This window comes from Equus caballus, chromosome 18, assembly GCF_041296265.1.
Source record: "Equus caballus isolate H_3958 breed thoroughbred chromosome 18, TB-T2T, whole genome shotgun sequence".
NCBI classification, from domain to species: Eukaryota; Metazoa; Chordata; class Mammalia; order Perissodactyla; family Equidae; genus Equus; species Equus caballus.
In genome coordinates this window covers 53,154,478-53,176,360 of record NC_091701.1, presented here as the reverse complement: position 1 = coordinate 53,176,360, position 21,883 = coordinate 53,154,478, and the positions used below count along the sequence as shown (strand labels likewise).

The 21,883-nt window shown below is 43.1% G+C and overlaps 1 long non-coding RNA gene across 2 annotated transcripts in view; it reads right to left on the bottom strand.

Moving 5' to 3' along the window:
* The window catches only part of LOC138918786 (uncharacterized), a 35,710-nt gene extending 26,154 nt beyond the window's left edge, over positions 1-9,556 (bottom strand). Inside the window, exon 1 of one of the 2 annotated variants that reach the window (XR_011428536.1) lies at positions 9,300-9,556. This is a non-coding gene — a long non-coding RNA (uncharacterized lncRNA). The remainder of the gene's footprint in view (positions 1-9,299) is intronic. The other variant, XR_011428537.1, reaches the window with a different exon arrangement.
* Between the last annotated feature and the right edge of the window lie 12,327 nt (positions 9,557-21,883).

The window sequence follows — 21,883 nt, the reverse complement described above, 5'->3', positions numbered from 1 at the left end:
GAAGAACAGATGTGTTTACTTTTTCTTTGCTGCAGAGAAAATGAAGTTTATGGGGCCAGGACGAGGTTGTTTTCAGAACCTGGGTGGATTTCCCGGGAATGAAGGGTCATGAATGAAGACAGTGGCTTCCCTGTTTGCACTCTTTCTCCCCACATGCAGCCCCAGAATTTGCAAAGGGAAGCTTTGCTGAGCCCCCTAGACCAGCGCCAGGGACGCGTGTCTCCCTCTGTGTGCCCCCACCACCTCCGTGATACCCCAGCTGGCAGGCCAAGGACACACTCACAGGACTCAGCTCCAACACATCAGGAAATAACTCAGACCAGTCTCTGACCCAGATTTGGCAATTCCAAGTTAAGTTCCTTAAACATTTGTAAAGATGATAGAGAAGAACGGATGACAACCTCATTCCTTACCGAAATATTGGAATGAAAATGCGAGGAATGTGTAAACAGAGAAAGGCGTTTGTGGACCTTGCCTTGGGATCACAGTGATTACAAAAAAGAGGGATGATGAGACTATGATGCAAACCCTCAGTGGTACCCAGACCCCTCCTAAGACAGAGTTCAAGTGCCTTAGCCTACCACTGAGTACTCCCCGAGAGCCGCCTCCCTCCTCTCCAGCCTCAGAGAAAAGATGGTGCCTAAGGACGTCGGGGATGTGGGACCTGGCTGTATTCATTAGCTCAAGTTTTCAAACAAATCTCAGGCTCGGAGAAGCTTAGGCCCAAGGACTCAGGACTTGGGAATTATTAATTAAAACGTCAAATCTTATTGAAAGAGAACAGGATCCTGAGCTTCCTTTTTAATTCTGCTGCCTATTATCAGTGTTGACTTGAGTAAGTTACTTAGGATGCCCAAATCCTACTTTCTTCACCTGTAATAATACCTACCTTACCCATCTCACGTTTTTGTGAGATTAAGTGCATTTTGTGAATGTAAAGCACTACACAGATACAAGTGATTGTTATTATTATTCCCATAATTCTGGGGCTTTGGAAGAAATAATGACAAGGTGATTGATTATTTTCAAGGTCCTGAGAAAAAGGAAGAAAAAACAAAAGTAGCTTTAAGAAATAGATGAACTTTGATAATGTAAATAAAAATCAGTAGACTCAGGCCAGGAAGGGTTCATTGAAGAGGGAGTTTTGAGGACCGAGTGTATCGATCAGAGTTTTCCAGAGAAACAGAACCAAAAGGAGATATATAGATATAGATATAGATATAGATATAGATATATCCTAGCCTTAGAGAGAGGTTAGATATAGAGACAGAAAGAGATAGAGAGAGGGAGAGAGACAGAGATAGAGATAGAGATAAAGAGAGGGATAGAGAATAATTTAAGGCATTGGTTCACATGATCCTGGGGGCTGGCAAATCTGAAATCTGCAGGGCAGGGTGGAGACCTGGAGAACTGGGAAGAATTGATGTTGCAGTTCAAGTTTGAAGGCAGTCTGGAAACAGAATTCTCTTCTCCTTGGGCGACCTCAGTCTTTTCTTTTAAGGCCTTCAACTGATTGGATGAGGCCCACCAACATTATGGAGGATAATCTGCTTTACTCAAAGTCTACTGATTGAAATGTTAATCACATCTAAAAACATACCCTCTCACAACATCTAGACTGGTGCTTGACCATGGCCTAGTCAAGCTGACAGGCAAAATTAACCATCAGACCAAGTAATCCAGCACTGCCATTCAAAAAGGTAGTGTTGCAGGTTCTAAAAAATTATAGCAGTGTAGAGACCACACAAATAACCAGGAGACAAACTGAGTACTTTTGGGACTTCATCGAGAGCTGAAGGGCAAATGGAAAAGCACTGAGAAATAGAAGAAACTAGGCCAGATCACTCAAGACGTTTATAAGGAAACAGCACAAGTGTGTAAGAGTGGAAATGGGGGACGAAACCAGGAAGGAATGCAGAAGATACCAAAACAAACAAAACATCCTTCGAACCTGGGTCATAATACTCTGAGCCCAATGCCTTTGCTCAGCTCCTTGGGTCTCTTGCTTCTTGGGGTCCGAGTGTCACAGAAGCTGCTTTTGCAGCAGCAGAACCAGCCCACAACCAAACGCCAGTGAAGGAGAGGCCCAGGCCAGTCTCCACCACAGGAAGGAATGCTCGAGAGGATAATAAAAGGCAAAGGTGGTTGTTTGTCTCTTGGGTCTCTCTTTTTGAAAATATCAGATGTGAATTTTAAACCAATCAGGATTATATTGAAAAACTTAAACTGGGTGAGACCACAGGGCCAAAAAGTTTTACTGAGAATCTGTGAAAACTGGATTCATGCAAGTAAGCCAGCACTAATAACATGCAGAAAGAGCCTTCAAGCACCTAGATTTTTTTTTTTCAGACTATGGAGGACAGAAGTTCCTTTCGAGTAGAAATAAGAGCAAGTGTTGTACTCATCTTTTAAAAGATGGGGGCCAAGAGGTAGAGGTGAATTAATATAGTAATTATAGAGCAGATAGCACTGATAACTAGACAAATTTGATGGAATCATTCATTAATCTCTGCATCAAAGAGCGTAAAACACCAGGAAGCAACCAACAGGGCACTTTGAAAAGCCTATGGAAAGAAGGTTCAAGTGCAACTTTCCAAACTGGGGTGCGCACACCATAGTCACACCACCCCTTAGCCCAGGACTCTTAGATTTCTGTCATCTTTCAGCCTGAGCCTCCAGGGGGTCGGGACTGCAGGCCCTACACTCTTGGTATAAAATATGCTATGAGTAGTGTTCTTTCTACCCATGTAGATACAAACATTAAATTTGATCCAATGGACATTTCTTGAATGTTTACTATGTACTGCTATTGACCTTAAGCAAATAGACAGCTGGTTATTTCTCTAGCGAAAATGGGTTTATTCCAGATCAGCAAAGAGTTGCAGTTTGGGGCTTGGAACCAGGGCGAGCCACATGCAAGTCCCCAGCAGCAAAGGGAGGAGAAACTTTTATAGACAGGAAGAGGAAGTTGGGAGGACTATTGTAAACAAAGAGTTCTAGGGGTAGTGGCTTTTCATTGGTTGAGTTGTGACAGCCTCTCATTGGTTGAGTTTCTTGTCCATCAAGAAGAGGAAATCTTTCTTCTTCCTCTTGGGCTCTGCTGTCACATAGGGCATGAGGGCTCCCCCTTTTGGCCTCCTGACTCCAATTTAATGAGGTTTCTGTTTATTAATTTCCACATTTCTCCTTTCCATCAAGGTCTTTCTCTGAAAGCATCAGTGATCAAGAGTCAGGTTTGTCCGGTTTCATCAACTTTTTGTCTGTGGGTGCCAGCAAGGACCTTTCCTGGATGTGGTGTCCCACATCGGAAGGAAAGCGCACAGACTGGAAAGCTATTACGGCCACATTTGAGTAAAAAGGAGGTGTGGGAGGGAGAACTCTCAGGCATTTTTCTTTGCTAAAGTCCATATGTTATCGAGATCATAGGCACTGGAGATCATCTGAAACGTCACGTCATCATCAAAGGTTTGGCAGACAAACTTCCAGCAGGCCTGGTGTGAACATCTTGAGAAAATGTTTCATTAGATGTCATCCGCTTCAATCCCAGGAAATCTTTACTTTTAAGTCACCAGATGATGTGCAGGTCCAGTCAGGGTTTGGTGCTTTCTTTATGTGTGTCACGTGAATCCAAGAGTCTGTTTCCTGGAGTTTTGCAGTACAAGGTTAGTTGACGGTACCTGATAGGAGCTTTCCAGCGAGGTTGAGTCCTTCTGGAGGTGTCTTTTTCAATAGACAAAATCTCCAGGTTGCAAGGTGTTGTGCTTTAGGTCTCTGTCTCCCTGGAGCGCACTGTGAAGAGATTGCTCTACCAAAACGTGGTTATTTTGAATAGAAGCAGTTAGGCATTTGCAATATTGGAGACTATCTCCTTTTATTGGGTGTGGGTCAAGAGAGGCAGGAGCCAGTGCAGTCGGCATCCTGCGACTCTCTCAAAGGATGAGAGTTTATGAGTTCAAAGGGTGTGGATCTGATATTTAGAAGGACCAACTGGAATGCTTCTGGCCAAGGTATTTGGAGGGTCTCTACAAACTTTGCCCATTGAGTCTTAATAATGCCGTTAGTGTGTTCCACTAAACCAGAAGATTGAGGCTGGTAAGTACAGTGAAAGTGTCTTAAAACTGGCCAAACAGTGCAGACTTATCAAAGTCCCTGACCAGTAAACTGGATCCCTCCAGCATCATGAAGTTCGAGAGGAGTTCCCCAGGCAGGGATAACCCTTTCCGGAAGGACTTTAGCCATAGAAGAGGCAGTAGCCTGTCTGCAAGAGAAGGCCGCAGTCCAGTGAGAAAACATACAGACCATGACTAAAGCATATTTATAGCCACGAAACGGGGGACATTGTATGAAATCCATTTGCTAAACCTCAAATGGACCATTAAGCAGTTTAAATCGTCTGGGAGCAGTATGAACAGGCTTCCTTGAATTGTATTTTGGACAAGTGGGACAAGTGAAGTAGACACTTTTTGCGGCCTTGTTGATACTTTGCCACCAATATTGTTTCATGAATGCTATAATTTTGTCAGTAGGCCAATGGTTTAATGCATGTACAGTGGTTAGGAGTGGGAATTTTAGAGTTCCCAATAGGACTGAGTTGTTCTTTGGTTGGAACCAGAACTTTCTCTTTTTATCAAACCAATGATTATTGAATTTCTACTCTTGTTTTTTCTTTTCTGAGGCCAACGTTGGGCTTCTCTAGCCAGTTTTTCTAAGTTATCATTTGGGGAAACATCCCTTGGGACCATGAGAAAGGTTTGGTTATTGCTGGCTCCTTTAAGGGCTGCATTCCTTACAGAAATATCAGCAAGGTGATTTCCTTCAGTTTCCAGAGAGTCAGGTTTAGAATGCCCCAGGGTCTTTACAATAGCTAAAGCAGCAGGTAAAAATATAGCATCCAGTAATCCTGAATGCAGGGGCCATTTTTAATTTTACTTCCACTGGAAGCAAGGAAGACACATTGCCTCTACAACATTCCAACATCATGAGCTACTCAGAAAGCCTATCTACTATCAGTATAAATATTGGCAGTTTTGCCCTTGGCTAAAGTACAAGCCCACGTAAAAGTGTATAATTCAGCACGTTGAGCTGAAGCAGCCATAGGTAAAGGCACTGCCTCAATGATATCAAAAGGAGTTGAAATATCACACCCAGCACAGCATTTGCCATTGTCACCTTTAGTAAGAACCATCAGTGAACCATGAGGGGCTGGCTTTACCCAAAGGAGCTTCCTGCACATCATCTTGAGAAGCTGGGAGGTGATCTGCCAGTGTTCAGCAGTCGTGAGGGACTTTGTCAGTAACGGAGGGGAGAAGAGTGGCAGGTTTAAGGTTATTACAACATAAAAGAGTTATGTGAGAAGTTAACAAAAGGATTTCATAGAAGGTGAGACGAAACGTGTTGAGTGTGCTGAGGACTCAGGAGGGCTTCTACTGCATGAGGGACAAAAATGGTTAAAGGTGGTCCCACAATGATCCTCTCAGTGGCCTTAACCAAAAAGGCAGTGGCAGTAAGGGCTCTAAGGCAGGGGGGTATCCCATGCCACAGGGTCCCATTGCTGGCTATAATACCCTATGGGTCAGTGGTGGTCCCTGTGTTTTTGGTTGTGTACCCCAAGGGCATTCCCTTCCTTTCTCTATACAGAAAGGAAAAAGAGAATCTGATCATTGGGATGTCCAAGGGCAGATGGGTTCATAAACTCTCCTTTAAGGACTTCAAGTCTATGCCGTCCAGTTCTTCCCATAAACTTGGGTCAGGGTGGTTGTTCTTCAGGAATGTAGAAAGGTTTGGTCATAAGAGAAAAATCTGGAATCTAATTTCAGCAATAACCAACTAGCCAGAGAAAACCTCACAGTTGAAACTTAGTTTGGGGTTTTGTGAAACTTAGGCCACCACGAAGCCTATCTGGATCTAGGTGTAGCCCTTGTCCTGATACCAGACGCCCTAAACATTGCACCTGGGTTTGGGCAAGCTGCAATTTCTCTCTGGTGACCTTATGTCCCTTTAAGGCTAAACGTTTTAGCAAGTGGATGCTGTCTTCCTGTGAGGAGACTTGAGAGGGAGAGCAAGGAAGCAAATCATTCACACATTGCAACAAAGTAGAACCCTAGGGAGTTTATATGATCCAGATCAGCCTCCAGGATTTGTGAGAAATAAGGGCTCTCAGTAAAACCCTGAGACATTGCTGCCCACTGCCCACGTGAATTGTTTTCCTTCCCAAGTGAAGGTAAAAAGGTATTGACTAGCTTCATCAACTAAAATACTAAAGAATGCACTGAATAAATCAATTACTATAAAGAATTTGCTTCCAGTGGGAATGGATGTTAGTTGCATATGAGGATTAGGAACCCAGAATGTGGAGGGATAACAATGTTGTTTATTGCTCAGAGGTCCTGGACAAACCTCCACCCTCAGGTCTTGGGTTTTCTCACAGGTAAAACAGGAGTATTACAGGGACTAGTACAAGAGGTAAGGAGGCCTTGAGCCACTTGATCTTCTGTTATGGGCTTTATAGCTTGAACAGCTTCTTGACTTATAAGGCATTGATTAATTTGGGGGAGAGGTTTTGAGGGATCTATTTGAATCTTGATGAGAGACACGCTGTGAATTTTACCAGTATCAGTTGAAGATTTTGCCTGTAAGGAGGCTGGTAGCTGATTCAATAGGGACAAATGATCAGTGTTTCCAGAATCGGCTCCAGTACCACCAGAGAGGGAACAAATAAAAGATGTCAAAGGGTCATTTAATTCATCTCATTGGCTGTTTTGATGGCTGCTGTCAAATTCTAGAATTATTTCCACCTTTCAGGACTAAGAAATTTCAGCATGTTATTCTTCCAAGAAGTCTCGGCCTAAGAGATGGATAGAGGTGGAAGAACTAAGGAGAAAAGGTCATGTGTCTCTCAAAGGGCTTCACCAAAAGGGAATGGGTTCAGAGACAGGAACCTTTTGAGGTTTATTAGAGATCCACCTATTTGAACTGTTTTAGTACTCTGAGGCAGGGGCTGCTTTATAGAAGTGAGGTTGAGCACCGAGTGTGGCTCTGGTGTCAATTAGGATAGAAAGAGATTCATCTCCAATCTGGAGAAACACTTCTCCAAGCCCATTAAGAGCGAGGATTAGGAAGAGCCCTGGGAGTTCCTCCGAGGCCCCTCAGTGGGAATTTGGAGGACATCGGAAAGGCTGGTTAGAAGGCTAACGGCACTTGAAGCACTTAAATTTGTAACAAGCTCTTTTCCAGTGTCCTGGCTCTTTGCAATACCAGCAGAAACTAGGAGGTTTTTGGTTTCCTTTAGGGGCCTTCATTTGCTGGAGTTGAACAGTGAGAATTTTAGCAGTCTTTCTTTCAAGTGACTTGAGTGTGAGAGAATTGGTTTGCCAGATAAACTAAATCTGGAGTAGACATAGTTTCCCACTTCATCCTGGTCCTTTTAGCTGGAAGGGAAAGGTCCCAGTTCAGCCCATTACTAAACATAGAGTTAAAAGCTACCTGGATGGGATCAACACCTGAAGGAAGACCAGAATTTTCTTTAAAAACAATCTGAAGTCAATGTTAATAGTCACGAACAGGTTCATTAGGTTTTTGTGCACAAGCCTGAATTTTGTTCCAATCAATCGGCTTTGGGAAAGCCCTAGGAATTGCCCCAAAATATTAGCCTGGTCACACAACAGGTCAGCGGGTTGGTCTGCTGGTTGTAATTCTAGAGACCTTTCAGGATCTTCCCAATCAGCAGTTTTCATCCAGTGCTGGGCCTGGCCTTCACTGACAAGCACATGAACCAGCTGATGTGAGTCAGGGACACCAGGCTGATAAGTTTGAATGGCTGTATTAAATTCCTCACCAAACCTGTCAGGATCTTTGTCTACTTTGGGAAAATCTTTGACTATAGCTCAGCTTTAGTCTAGGGAATATAAGAAATTAAGGGTTTAGCCTTGGGATCCTTAAAAGGCTTAATTTTAAAGGGAGAGGATCTGACAGATTCGGAGGAAGATGGAGTAGGGAGAGGTTCAGGGAAAAGGGAAAGTTCGAGGACAGAGTTAGTATGGGGGAACTGCAGGTACAGAGGAGGATAGGCGGTGTGCAGGGGAAGGAGGAAGATGGCACCAAAGACAGGGCCTGAGACAAAAAAGCCAGGGAAGGGGCTGGCCCTGTGGCCGAGTGGTTAAGTTCGCGCGCTCCGCTGCAGGCGGCCCAGTGTTTCGTTGGTTCGAATCCTGGGCGCGGACATGGCACTGCTCATCAAACCACGCTGAGGCAGCGTCCCACATGCCACAACTAGAAGGACCCACAACGAAGAATATACAGCTATGTACTGGGGGGCTTTGGGGAGAAAAAGGAAAAAAATAAAATCTTTAAAAAAAAAAAAAAGCCAGGGAAGAGGAACGTGAGGCTTTGAATGCCATTTTATGTTTCTTTAATCATCTGTTTGCCTCAGTCTTAAAATTTTACTCTGCAAAATTTTATTTTAGACTCCTGGTAACGTTCGGAAGCCTCAAAATGCCTACTGAAATAGGCATTCCATTCAGTTTTGTAAATTACAGAGCTATGGATGTCCACTTTGGTTTTAACAAAAGTAAGTTTGGGGAGTTCAAAATTTCCCCACAACGGACATTGATATTCTAAATTACTCTTGGTTAAACTGGTCCATTTAGTTAGAAATGTGAATGAAGAATGACCATGGTTTTTAAACACAAAATTGGCAGGGGTCCCTATAACAAGAGGGACACCCTCAAAATATTTAGATAGCTGAGATCTCATTTCTTAGAGGTTTTTTCTCTAAAGCAAAAGAATAATTGTCAAACAGTCTAAACAACTCAAACATCTTGTAACTCCAACAGCTTGAACAGCTCAAACAGCCTGCGGGCTTAATCCCAGCCAGTTCCAAGGAACAGTCCCATTTCATAAAGACGAACCAAAGGTTGAACTAACACAGTTCTGAGGAACAATCCAGTTCCAAAGGGAATCAGACCGAAGGTGGATCAACATGGTTCCAAGGAACGGTCTGTTCCCAAGGGAGCCAGGCTGAAGGCTGACCCGGCCCAGTTCTAGCGAACAGCCTCAAGTTGGACCAAAGGCTAGCACAGTTTTAGTAGAAATAGCCAGGTTGCAAAAGGGATCAGACTGAAGGCTAGCGCAATTCCGAGGAACAGCCTGATTCAGAGAATCAGGCCAAAATGCCACCCAAGTTCTTGCAGAAAAACAAGGTCTTAACCAGAAAAGGATGAAGCCTTAAAACAGATCTTGAATAAAGGCTGTAAAGCCTCAAATGCAGAGGGTGGAAGCTCGGATCCAGGAGAAAGACTTACTCTCAAACTCCAGGGTCCGGAGAAAAGCAGCGAGCTCAACGGGCTCTGTGAGCACCCCACCTGTTTCCTCAGCAGCCTCGGAGTCCTCAGGGGTTTCCTCTGTATCCCTGTATGGGCCACCAAAATGGTGACCTTAAGCAAATAAACAGCTAGTTATTTCTCCAGCAAAAATGGGTTTGTTCTAGATCAGCAAAGAATTGCAATTCAGGGCCTGCAACCATGGTGAGCCACGGGCAAGTTTCCCCAAAGCAAAGGGAGGAGAAGCTCTGTTAGAGAAGGGAGTAGAAAGTTGGGAGGGCTATTGTAAACAAAGAGTTCTAGGTGTAGTGGCTTCTCATTGGCTGAGTTGTGACAGCCTCTCATTGGCTGAGCTTGTTGCCAGTCAAGAACAGGAAGACTTTCTTCCTCCTGATGGGCTCTGCTACTGACTTAGAGCATGAGGGCTCCCCCTTTCGGTCTCCAGACTCCAACTTAATGAGGTTTCTGTTTATTAATTTCCACACTGCCTTACCAGAAGGTGATTTAAAGAATACAAGAATGCATTGGCATGGTTTCTGCCTGCCAAGATGACTAAGTGAGGGAGACTAATGTACGTAGTAATAAAGAAAAAATTTATTTTAGTTAAAGGAGAAGGGAGAATTCAGACTTAAGCAATAACTCTTAACCATCAGAATGATAACATTGGAATTTCCTCTGGAAATTCCACCTTCAGACGTAAAGATAAGACTAAACAGCCAGCCGTCTTGGGTGGTCAGACATTCACCTGCCCCAGAACAGAGCCTGGAGCAGGTATGATAGTGAGGTCCCTTTCACTGTATAATTCTAAGACACCCTCATTTCAAAGTTGCTAAAAATAGAAGCATGGTGTCTGGTATGTAACAATATACAATATTGCAGCTGTGTCTTTATGATGAATAATAATACTTTAGAGTTATATGATGAGGCAATCACTTTGCAAGCGCAATCTCATTAACCCTCACAGTATTCTGATTAGGTAGGCAGGTGGCAAGTGATCTGAACCCAGTTTGCAACTGAAGAGACCCAGACACAGAGAAGCTCAGAAACTTCCCAGGGAGCACGTGGTTTCCGTGTCAGAGTTGGGAATGTCACCCAGGTCTTCTTTCCCCAAATCTGGGGCTCTGAGTGTTGGTCCACACTGCTTCTCAGGTCCAGCAACAGAACAGACACAAAATTGGCACTGTCCTGTATGCACCCTCTTGGAAAACATTGCTGCCTTCTCTTGAACCGATACCAGTGCCACCCCAAGATGCAAAGTTCAGTGTTTTTTTGTCCATCCTTTCTCTCTGGCAATTAACCTCTTCCTCCCTCCAAAATCCAACCTGTCTTAAAACAAACCAAAGAAACTTTAAAACCATGCCAAAACCTCTTTATGACTTCTTTCCTGGCCCTGTTAATGTCTCCTGAGCTTTTGTTTTCATTTGTGGGTCCAGTTTAACAGAAGGTCAGTTGTTTTAAGTAAAAGTCACTGTTCTAGAAGTCTGAACACTCAGACCGGCACCCTGTCTAAACGGTGTTCTGCTCTCTTGATTTTGTTCGCTTCTTTGTTAATAGAAAAAAGATTGTTTCACTTTCCTGTACATGCTGAGTGCTTTCCCTCAGACTAGAGAAACAGGTTTGGTGGTGCTGATAGAAAATCACAGGAAAATGACACCATTAACCAGGAAACGCTTGCCAGCCAAGAGTAAAGGAGCCTTCCCAGCCTCTGGGGAGACCCTGCCTGCCGTCTATACGGGAATCGTAAGATTAATATGGGAATTCGGGTTTTGTGTTTTGGGGTAAGCTTCCCGGGCTCCCTTTGAGACAATGACACGCGGCTGCATCTTCAAATTGTTAATTATGTACTGCCCCCTAGGGATTTTTGTTTTGCTGGTGGCAACCGGCTTCAAATCCTGCAGGAAATATTTATCAGCTGGCTTCAGCCAGTATTTGTCTCACGCAAGCTGCACCTTTTTGTGACCTTGTTGTACTGAGCCCACCCCCTTCCCTAGCAAGTCCCATTTATACACTTTACTTTTCGGATTGTTGATTTTTTCCCCCTCCCTCTTTTGTCTTTATTTTATTTCCCCAGGATGGCCACATTTGCATAATCTAGGGTAGAAGATCGCCTCTGCTCTTTCAAAGCTTTCCTTTCCCCACCTCCACCACGTCTCGCGTGCGGTTTTGTAAACATCTCTGGATTTGGGGAAAAGAGGATGAGCAAACTGTAAATTAGAGTCACTTACACGCATGCACTTACAAATTTATCTGTACTTGCCCACGGAGGAGTTCTCCACACTCTGAAATGTTCTCTATGAAATCCCATTTAAATCAAAAACTTTTATCAGAAAAATGAAATTGCTTTATGATTGAACAGCACTTTGCTTCTAAGTACCAGCCATCGAGGCTGATGAAATGACCACGATGACATTCTTCCCCAGAAAGACATCCTTGCCCTTTATTTTAAAGTTGGAGTAAAAAAATTTCGGCATCATAGTCCTTCCTGTAGGATCTCTTAGACAGGGGAACAGGCTTTAGCTGTAATTAATGACATTTTGGTATCTGAGAGGAATGTTGTGAATGGGCATGTTTTTAGTGTTTGTGTAGTTTTGTTTGGTTTTTAATGATGCGTAATACGGCCCTGGCAGGAATCTTTCTTCATACGTTATATATTTGTTAAAATACATACACACACACAAATCCTGTATACAACTTCAGCAAATACATGCACGATCAAAACAGTTCAGAAATATAAGATCTGAAAATGAGAAAGGGCAGCAGGTTTTTGAATAGGCTTCATCAGCGGAGGGGAGAGGTCAGCCGTGGAGATGAGTTATAGGAGCTATTAAAGCCTCCTCTGACACCCACGGTACAAGCTGCTTAACATAATCAGCCGCAATCAGCAAAACTGCTGTTTATTACAAAACGTTTTTCCCTTTTAATATTTCATATTGTTATGTAAAATGGTGCAGTGTAGGGACACACACACATTTCACCAGGGACAAATTGTACAAATTGTCAGCAATAATAATTTGTGGCTCTTCTCGTGACATCTTTTGAAGTTAAAAACCGTGGAACGATACCTCTCCAGAGCTATTTTCTCTAATGTGGTTAATGGTATGCACTGGTGTTGACCAGCCGCTCTCTGTACGAGGTTGTCGCTGTTCGCCGGCGTGAGAACAGGTTTGTGTGACCGTACATCAATCAGACAAGTCTGTAATTCAGGGCCCCGAAGCTCAGTTCTGCTCACTCTCCCCCATTTGTTGAGCATCCTCCGTTACAGGTGTGTCTCATACGTCTTTCCTAGTCTGGCTTCATCACCAAAGTAATTGCTTTTTCAAAACATTTTAATTTAAATAGAGCTGATTATGAAGTGCACGATAGGAGTCCATGTGGAATTCTCTTGAACTTCACACACTGGGTATTGGGATAAGAGACATGTCCTAACTGTCCCATAGGACAGATTATAGGGGCCTGGAATAGAGGACGCTTGGAAAAAATTGTCCCTGCACTTCCCTAAGGAGAACGAGGGGGCACAGGGACAGCCATCACGGGTTCCCATTCCAGCGCATGAAGGAGCTCATACAAGATGCCCCCGGTCCCTGGAAGCTCTGTTTCCTGAGTCCATCCCTGGTCCTGGCTCCCTCCCACCCAGAACCACCCTTGCTGTTCACAGGAATGCTGGACTGAGAGGAAGCACTGGGAGCAGGACACAGGTATAGGATTGTATTTTTACAAACATGCTAATACATAAAAGATAAAATAAACATGGTCCCTTTCAAAATGGTCACTTTCGCAGGCTAAATGATAACACTTATTCAAACCAACAACAATGCTACTATTTCTCCCACTTTTGGTCCATCTTGTTCATAAGCCACACTAAGCAATCAGTCTCATTACTTTATACTCACGTCTTCTTTTGAACCCCAGCTTAATCGTCTGTTTTATTCATCAGGCCTGGCTCCAAATGAATGGACATTCCTTACACTTTGCACAGCCTTCTATTAAAATAATTATTTCCGATGTTTATTCATGGATCTATTTCTTCAGTGTAATAAACTCCTTGAAACCAGGAAATTTTCATTTTCACCTCTACCTGCATCACTGTCTAGCTGTGTCAGGCACATAGTAAGCACTCAATGGATGTTTGCTGAATAAATGAGTGAATCGTTTCTGGAAATTAAATTTGTTCTTAGAAGACAAAGATGTGCCTCCATGAGGGCTCTGCACTCTGAAGACTAACACAGGAGTTTTCATTCCTTGAATGTTTCTTTTTTTTTTTTTTTCTTAAAGATTGGCACCTGGGCTAACAACTGTTGCCAATCTTTTTTGGTTTTTTTCTGCTTTATCTCCCCAAACCCCGCCCCTGTACACAGTTGTATATCTTAGTTGCAGGTCCTTCTAGTTGTGGGATGCGGGACGCCGCCTCAATGTGGCCTGATGAGCGGTGCCATGTCCGCGCCCAGGATCCGAACCCTGGGCCGCCACAGCAGAGCGCGCGAACTTAACCACTCGGCCACGGAGGCGGCCCCTGAACATTTCTTAAACAATGGAAACTTCTCAGGAATTAGTGTTCATGGGGACCATATATCATTAAAATGTAAAAACTCTATCAGGATTCTTAAAACCCCAGTCATCAGACTTTCTAGGCCAGTGCTGTCCAATAGAAATACAATGCAAGCCACTTATGTAATTTAAATTTTCTAGTAGTCTTAAAAAATAGAAGAAATAGGTGAAATTAATTTTGATTGAATATTAATAATATATTTCATTTAACCCAATATATCTGAAATTTCATTATTGTAACATATAATGAATTTAAAAACTATTAATGAGATGTTTCACGTTCTGTTTTTCTTTTTGTTCCAAGTCTCTAAAATTTGGTGTGTATTTTTCACTTCCAGCACATCTGCATCCTCACTAGCCACATTGCAAGGGTGCAGTAGCCACATGTGGTAGTAGATACCATGTTAGACAGCACAGTCCTACACCTGCCTCCTAGTCATTTTGACCTGGGCCTTCTTGGGCCAGATACCTTTGCAGGTGGACTGCAGGGGGCAGCAACAGGCAATGGCTGGATGTGCCGCGAGTGGTCCCTTCACACTTATTTGCCCTTTCTCCCCAGCAAAGATTAGCAGTGGGATTTTGGTCAAATTAGAACTTCAAAAGCTCATGAAACACATCAACTTTCCTGATATCCATACTGACCACATTTTTATTCCTTAGCCTAGTTGTTCCCTTGCTGTTTTTCCTTATTTTCAACCCAATCCAGCTGGTGAAGACAAATGGGGTTGTGACTAGAGTAGTGGCAGTGGAGTTGATAGGACTTAATGACAACAGATATGAGAAAAAGAGAGGAGAATCAAGGATGATTCCTGGGTGTTTTCCTTGTTCAACCACATTAAATGGTGGGACTGGCACCATCACCTACGGAGAGAGTGTGGAGAGAGAAGAAGGTATTGTTAACTTCAGAGCTTTGGAGCATCCAACTCTATAGGTTGGAAAGAGTGGAGGGAGCCACAAGGGAGGCTGTGGGGAAGAGCTGCCTGAGAGTCAGAGACGGGTGGAGCGGGGTCCCAGAAGCCTAGAGAAGAAGCCATCTCCAAAAGGCAGGAGGGGCTAGCTGCTAGAGCTCAAGCAAACCTTGTGGATGCAAAAATGTAAAAAACACCAAGTGGATTGAGAAGACAGTGAGCAGAGCAAAATCAGGATAGTCTGAGGACAGGTGGCAAGTCACATTGACCCAACTAGCCTGGACAAGTGCAAGAGCTGGTTCACAGGAGAACTGGTATTAAATCCCAATTAGGCCAGCGCCAGAACATAGAAAAACAAGGCTACATAAAACGCTTGAGCACCTCTACGTCGCTCATTAGCCCAGGAAAAGCTATCCCTCCGTCATGTCTTCTTTCTGCACAGAGAAGGGCCAGTAATAACACCCTGCACCCCTAAGGGGCCTGTCGAGGTGAAGTGTGTGGTGATTTGAGCCAATTGAAATTTAGCCTAACCTAAGGCCTGGAATTTCTCAGCATCAGTCTTGCTTAGGAAATTTTATTATATAAATTCTTGCTAATATAATTGACCTAAATGTTCTTCAATAGGGAATTGGTTAAACAAATTATGAAACATTCAAATTATGCAAAAGTAAGCACCTGTTAAAGAGAATGAGTGAGAACTACATATTGACATATAAACATATGCAAGATTCATTTTTAAGTGGATAAAGCAAAGTTTGTAACAATGTATAAAGTATGCTCACTTTTGTGCAAAGAAAAGGAGGTTATATACACATATTATGAACCTGCATAAACGTACTTTGTATATGCACAGGAATTTTCTGGAAGGATAAAAAGAAAGCTGTTAACAGTAATTGCCTCTAGGGGAGGAACTAGAAAGGAATTTAGCATGAGAGGGACATCTGCCTTTTGCATATAACGTTTAGTATTGCTCAATTTTGGGGGTCAGGTAGAGAAATTATTTTTCTAATTAAAATAACAGTTTAAAGTGTTTTAAGCAATATTTTACTTATACGTTTATATGAAACACTATAAAATTTCTTGGAGAAAGGACTGCTTACCTTTGTGACCAGTATTCACTGGTATTCACTGTGTTCATTCAATCACTCTTTCAAATTTCAAATTCAAAGACTGCATTGATTAGGTGTCCACTTTCCTCACTATTAAATCTTTTTCTTTTAGTAACTCTACTCAGTGCCCAGAAATCAAGTTCACAGGCTGGCTGACGGTGAGGCATTACTGTGCCCTGAACTTCAGGGCATCTAATAGTCAAAAGACAGGGCAAGTGTGAAAGGCAAGATTCGAACCAGTTACAGACTCACCTGTAGGGTTTCCAGTCGCTTTATCAGCATCACGTGCGTACCATACCTTCAACCAGGTGACTCACAGGATTACCCCCAGGGAGATGCCAGGAGGCTGTCTATCAGGAAGGAGACAGTGCTTATTACTCTGTTACTCTGAATTAAACAGATGTGAAGAGGTACTGCTTCAGGCAGGATGAAGGATAATAGGATTATAGTCTTTGGAGAGATGAGAGAGAAAGGGCTGCAGGAACTCTCTGGAACCTGTAGGAGGGTTACACACAGAAAGGTTTAGAGGGGGTTAGAAATCACTTCTAATTTGTGTGATTAGCAAAGAATTTGAACTGGCTCTTAGTCCATAGGAAGTAAAATATTATTTTAAAGTGTTACCCCGGGTAATTTTTATTCACCCAGTTCTTGCTGCTTTGCGATCCTCCATCTATCGGAGCTTAAGTAATCTTTCTTTTAGGGAAGGGCAGAACCCAGGCTTGAAGGAAGGACAATATTTCTTCTGTCCTGTTTCAGATACAAAAGTTGTGAAACCAGAGGCTTTCAGTTCTGAACCCAACCCTAGCGGAAGCAAGGAAGTGTTGGTGGATTTCAAGGACCCAAAGTTAGAGGAGCAGAGTTTTTACAATTAGCCATAGGGGGGAGACAGCAAAGTTCCTAAAACCCTGGAAGGAGAAAAGCCCTTTCAAGAGGACAGGGAGGGGAGGGCTGTGGAGAGGAGAGAGACACTTGGAGGAGACAGGTCTAGGGTTAAAGCACTAATTGGACCCATGAGGAAGGACCCCGTGTCTCTTAGTCTTGGTCCTCAGCTTGAGAGAGTTCAAAACGACAGAAACTCAGGATACACTAACAAGGCGTGGGTCTTGCCTTTTGCTGAAATTCAGGGCAGTGGGTCACTAGACCAGCAAATGTTGCTGCAGGAGAATATGGTGGTACAACGTGTTTGGCCAGAGAGGGTCTGAGATGAAGTCCCCCAGAGCCCCACAGGCTGCATGCAGAGATCCAGAACTCCCCTCATGTTCCTGCAGGGGGCGTGGGAAGCCAGAGAAGTTAGATGGACCAGAGAAGTCCTGGAGTTAGAATGAAAAGCTGGCAGATCTTGTAAACAGAGCCCTTAACAGCAACCTCAAATATCAGCTGTGGGTGCCGCTGAATACTTCTGACAGGGCAACAGAGAGAATGTGGTACTTTAGGAACGTTGGTCTTGTGGCTGGGTTGGCTTGTTGTACACACTTATGAGGCAAGAACTCAGAGAGTTCCACCCTTGCACAAAATGACGGTAGCCACAGCCAGCAGGCAGTCGTTAACTGAATTACAAGGTTGGGCTACTCCAAGGGAAACTGGAAATTTTCTTGTAGGGTTCTGTATTTTAAATGTCATTGGTTTTTTTTACCTAGCATTGAAGAAAGAGAATAGTGATGATTTTCTACCTCCAGAAGCTCTGTTCTGTGACCACTGCAGGTCTTGGTCCTGCCACTTGGGGACAGTCACCTCAGGTGATATTTACCTGGTTCCATGGAGTTGATCAGAGTTCACGGTCATTCTCTACTGAGGAGCATATACACATTCATCCTCCCTTGTATGTAACATTTCTCCTCCTAAAACGGATGACTTTATCATTCAACACTGTCCAATATCGTCAGAATGCAAAACAAAAAACAGAAATATCGTTAACAAACCTGGGGGCAAGTGGTTATCACCCTTTATTCTTAAATTTGTTTAACTGGAAATGGTGTGAACTGAGTTCTTCAAGCAAAGGATAGATCAAGCCTGCTGCTGATGCGGGGACGAATTCTTTCAAGTAGACTCTACTGTTGAACTTCTTTCCTCTCATCCTGAGTATTCTTTCCTTTGACCTACATTTCTAGACTCTGGCTACAAATCCTATTTAGCAGACAGTCTGAAGTCGTCATCTCCACCATTACTTATAAGACGAATAAGTTTACATGGCAGCTTTGACTAGCTCAGCTAAGAAAACAGAAGTGAGTGTTTCATCCCTGCTTCCTCCAACATTATGTTGGTATTATTCTCCATCTAGAAAGATCATTCAACCATAAAGATGCAGATGGAAAACAGAGCGTATGCCTATCCAGATGCTTTTTCAACTCTATTTTAGTTTTCCACCAATACATGTGCATCCCATGCTTCTTTTAAATTTTATTTATAGAGAAGAAACACTTACCCCATTCTACATTATGCATTGTATCTCCGATGGACATTAAAGAAGATTACAGTAGATTTATTGCCCTTGGTCTATTGTTTTTTTTTCTCCTCGTTGACTAGGAGCTAAGATAGCCAAATAAGGCCAGCCAAAGCCAGACACATCAGCTCATATAGTTTTAAAAGCATATTTGGCTCAATAGTAAGTCAAAATCCCCTCCTAATGAATTTCTATCCTGAAAATTATCTTCCATGTCAGGAAACAGACCGCAAGGAATGAGCATCTTCTTTCTCTGATTTGCATTGTGGAAAGAAAAGGAAAATAGCACAGATGCGTTCGGAATTGTACAAAGAGCATATATGGGCATTTCAATCCCTAATATCACACTAGTTTCTGATGCTAATGTAAAATATGTTCTTTTTGCATTTATAATCATGATGAGCAGATGGCGGAGACGGTTTAAAGTAATACTGTATGTCTATTAAAATAATGTATGCCGTTAGTGAGTCTTTCCTAAAACTGGAGTTTAATTGCTTATAAACACATACATTAGAAAGAATCATGATTCTAAGAGCCATTTGCTTTGCCAGGACAATAGTTAGACAGAGTCCCCTGTAACAGGCTTTGGCCGCAAGACTTTTTGTGGCAGCAGATGCTTCACTATGTTCTCTCGCTCTCTTAAAGAGGCTTAATTGACAAAAATGTTGAGATTGGCACAAAAGGACCCTGGCTTCTTAAAACAAAGGAATCCTTCTTAAAAATTAAACTAAAATAGAGAAATTAGGGGAAATGTGGACTGGGCGAGAAGCGGTAAGGGAAGTGTTAAGAATGTAAGCTGCTCCATTCTTTTTTCTTTTTTACTACCCTGTCTCAAGGAAACCATCAACAAAGGCATTTTGTAATTTTCAGTGATTAGTATTGATTGTACAGTTGCTGTGCTTTCTAAAAGTAAAACCTGCCAGAGAGGAGAGTTTCTCCTGCTCAATTCCAAGGGGCTTAGCTGCTCAGTCACGGAGGAGGGAGATGAAGGGTTCTGCAGCCCCCGCACGGCCTCGCTGGAAAGGTAGCACTGCGAAGGAAGGGTGTCTGAACATCGAAGCAGATGGTAAAGTCGGGAGGATCACAATCCACTGTGAGCACCAGAGAAAGGAAATGGATACTGTTTGCAAACAGGAGGAGGAGAAAGGGAGGAGGCGGCAGTAGAGAAAGGCAGGCTGAGCGCCAAGGGCCCTAAAAAGGCAGCAAGTTTTAGAAAACACTCATTTGACTAATTTGCCTAATATAATAAAGAAAGGATGGTTTTATTTTCAAATGCAGAAGTGGTGATTGATTAGGTGGGCATTATATTTGCAGCGTGTGGAATGAATAATGGTCGTGAATGGATATGGAAAAAATATCTCACCAAGAAGGGGGGAAAAATCCATAAGTCATACAAGGCAGAGCACAAAAACACCAACATACCAACATTCAGAGAGAGTTTAAATAATAACAGACTGGAGCTTGGAAGCGCTCCAAAGAAACAGGGAACAGAAAGAGAGCTACACGCAGCATAATGGTTTCTAGACAATAGGCAATGAGAGAGGGTCTGCACATGCTTGTGAATGGGGTATTAGCTCTTTAATTATTATAATTACCTAAGTTTAAGGTCAAATCACCTGTGTATTGCTGATAAAATGAGTGATTTCTTTTAAAATAGTAGAAGCAGTGCTTGAATTACCTAGGATGTTATCGGAATAGATAATCCATGTGGGTGAGATATTGCAGAATTGTCCCCATCTTGTACAGCAACATCCCTGATGAAGAACGGCATGGAATCCCACCATGTCTGCAGCATTCCAACACGGGGCCAACCTGGGGATACATACCAGTTCCCAAAAGAGGGAACTCTCTGGCGAAGGTGGCCCTCCCCGTTACTTGGGACACGCCCTCTTCTGGTGGTTTAAAGAAGCCTCCTTGTACTAGAGTATACTCCCAGGTAAGTTGCAGTCAGATTTGGAAACTTGAACTCAAGTTTTGCAAGCTCTGATCATTCATCAAATTGCAGCCTGAATCCAAAAAAAAAGCCTGGATGTAGAGGATTTGCAAAGTACCTGTACTTCGAACGCTTCTGAAGGATGAAATTCCACGAGGTGTTAAGTGATTGGCTGAAAGATTTTCCTCCTTTTCTTGCTAGAAATAGCTCAAAAATTCCATAAGCTAATTTTTCATCAGCATGAATTTCAAATCATTTATAACAAAGACTTGAAGTAAATGGTTCAAAAACTCCAGGAAAAAGCTATCCTGTTGTCCTTCAGGTAGCACCTGGCTAGATCTCAGAATCGACAGGGGTGTAACCCAGACATCTACATTTTTCAAATGCTTCACAGGTGATTGTGGTGTACCTCAGGTTTGAGAACCATTGCTGTAGGTAGGGGAGAGTCTTTAAATGGTTTTAAGACCTGGTCAGTTTGCATTTTTTCAATAGATCACTAGTTAAAACATAGTGGATCAATTTGAGAGGGAGCAAGACTGGCGTTAGGGAGGACCATTGGGATGCCACTAGAGTGGTTCATGTGCAAGCTGAGGAGGGTCTCAACTAAGGCAGTGGAAGCTGAGAGGGAGATGGAGCCTTGGGATAGGGAGGCTGAGTCAACTCATATTCAGAAATGCAAGATCAATGTTGCTTAGTCATTGAATGTGGAGGGTGGACTGAAAAAAAGTCTAAAGTAACTATCAGACTTCTGCGTTGGATGACCAGTTGGATGGTGAAGCATTTAACTGAGTACGTTCTACCACCAATTCTCTGACAATGACTGGGTGTTCTACAATTCCATTCAATTCTGACAGTTACTATCCAGAGTTAGAGCAGACCCCACAAGTTAAAGCCTCAGTCCCACAAGACTGCTTCACTCAGACACCAGTCACAAGTGGAGTCACCAGGTGACCCACACTTCTGTCCAACTTGACTACCAATTCGGGAGTTCCCACACCCCACTTCCTATTCAGTAATGTGCTAAAATAACTCGTAGAACTCACTGAAAGCATTATACTTAACAATGGCTGTTTTATTCTAAGGGATACAAATGAACAGCCAGACGAAGATGTGAATAGCGTGTGCCAGGAAGGGTCCTGAGTGTAGGAGCCTCTGTCCCTGTGGAGTTGGGGTGCACCACCCTCTTGGTACATCGACATGTTCACCAACCAGGAAGCTCCCCCCAGCCTCCTCATTCCAGAGTTCTTCTGGGTTTCTGGGGTTCATTACGTGGGCATGATTTCTTAAATGACTGGCTGCTCAATCTCCAGCTCCCTTCCTTTCCCTGGAGGGGCGGGTAGTGCTGAAAGTTCCAGCCATCTAATCACACGCTTGGTTTTTCTGCTATGGCCAGCCCCTTTTGGAATGATCCAAGAGCCCCACCATGACTCACCTTGTTAGCATAAACTCAGATATGGCTGAAAGGGGCTCATGATGAATAACAAAAGATGCTCCTATCCCTTAGGAAATTACAAGAGTTTTTGAAGCTCTACATCACGAATGGGGGAAAAACCCGAATACATATTTTTATTATATCACACTAAGAAATAATAACGTAAAATAGGTTTTCAGAGGAAGGTAGCTAGTTCCCT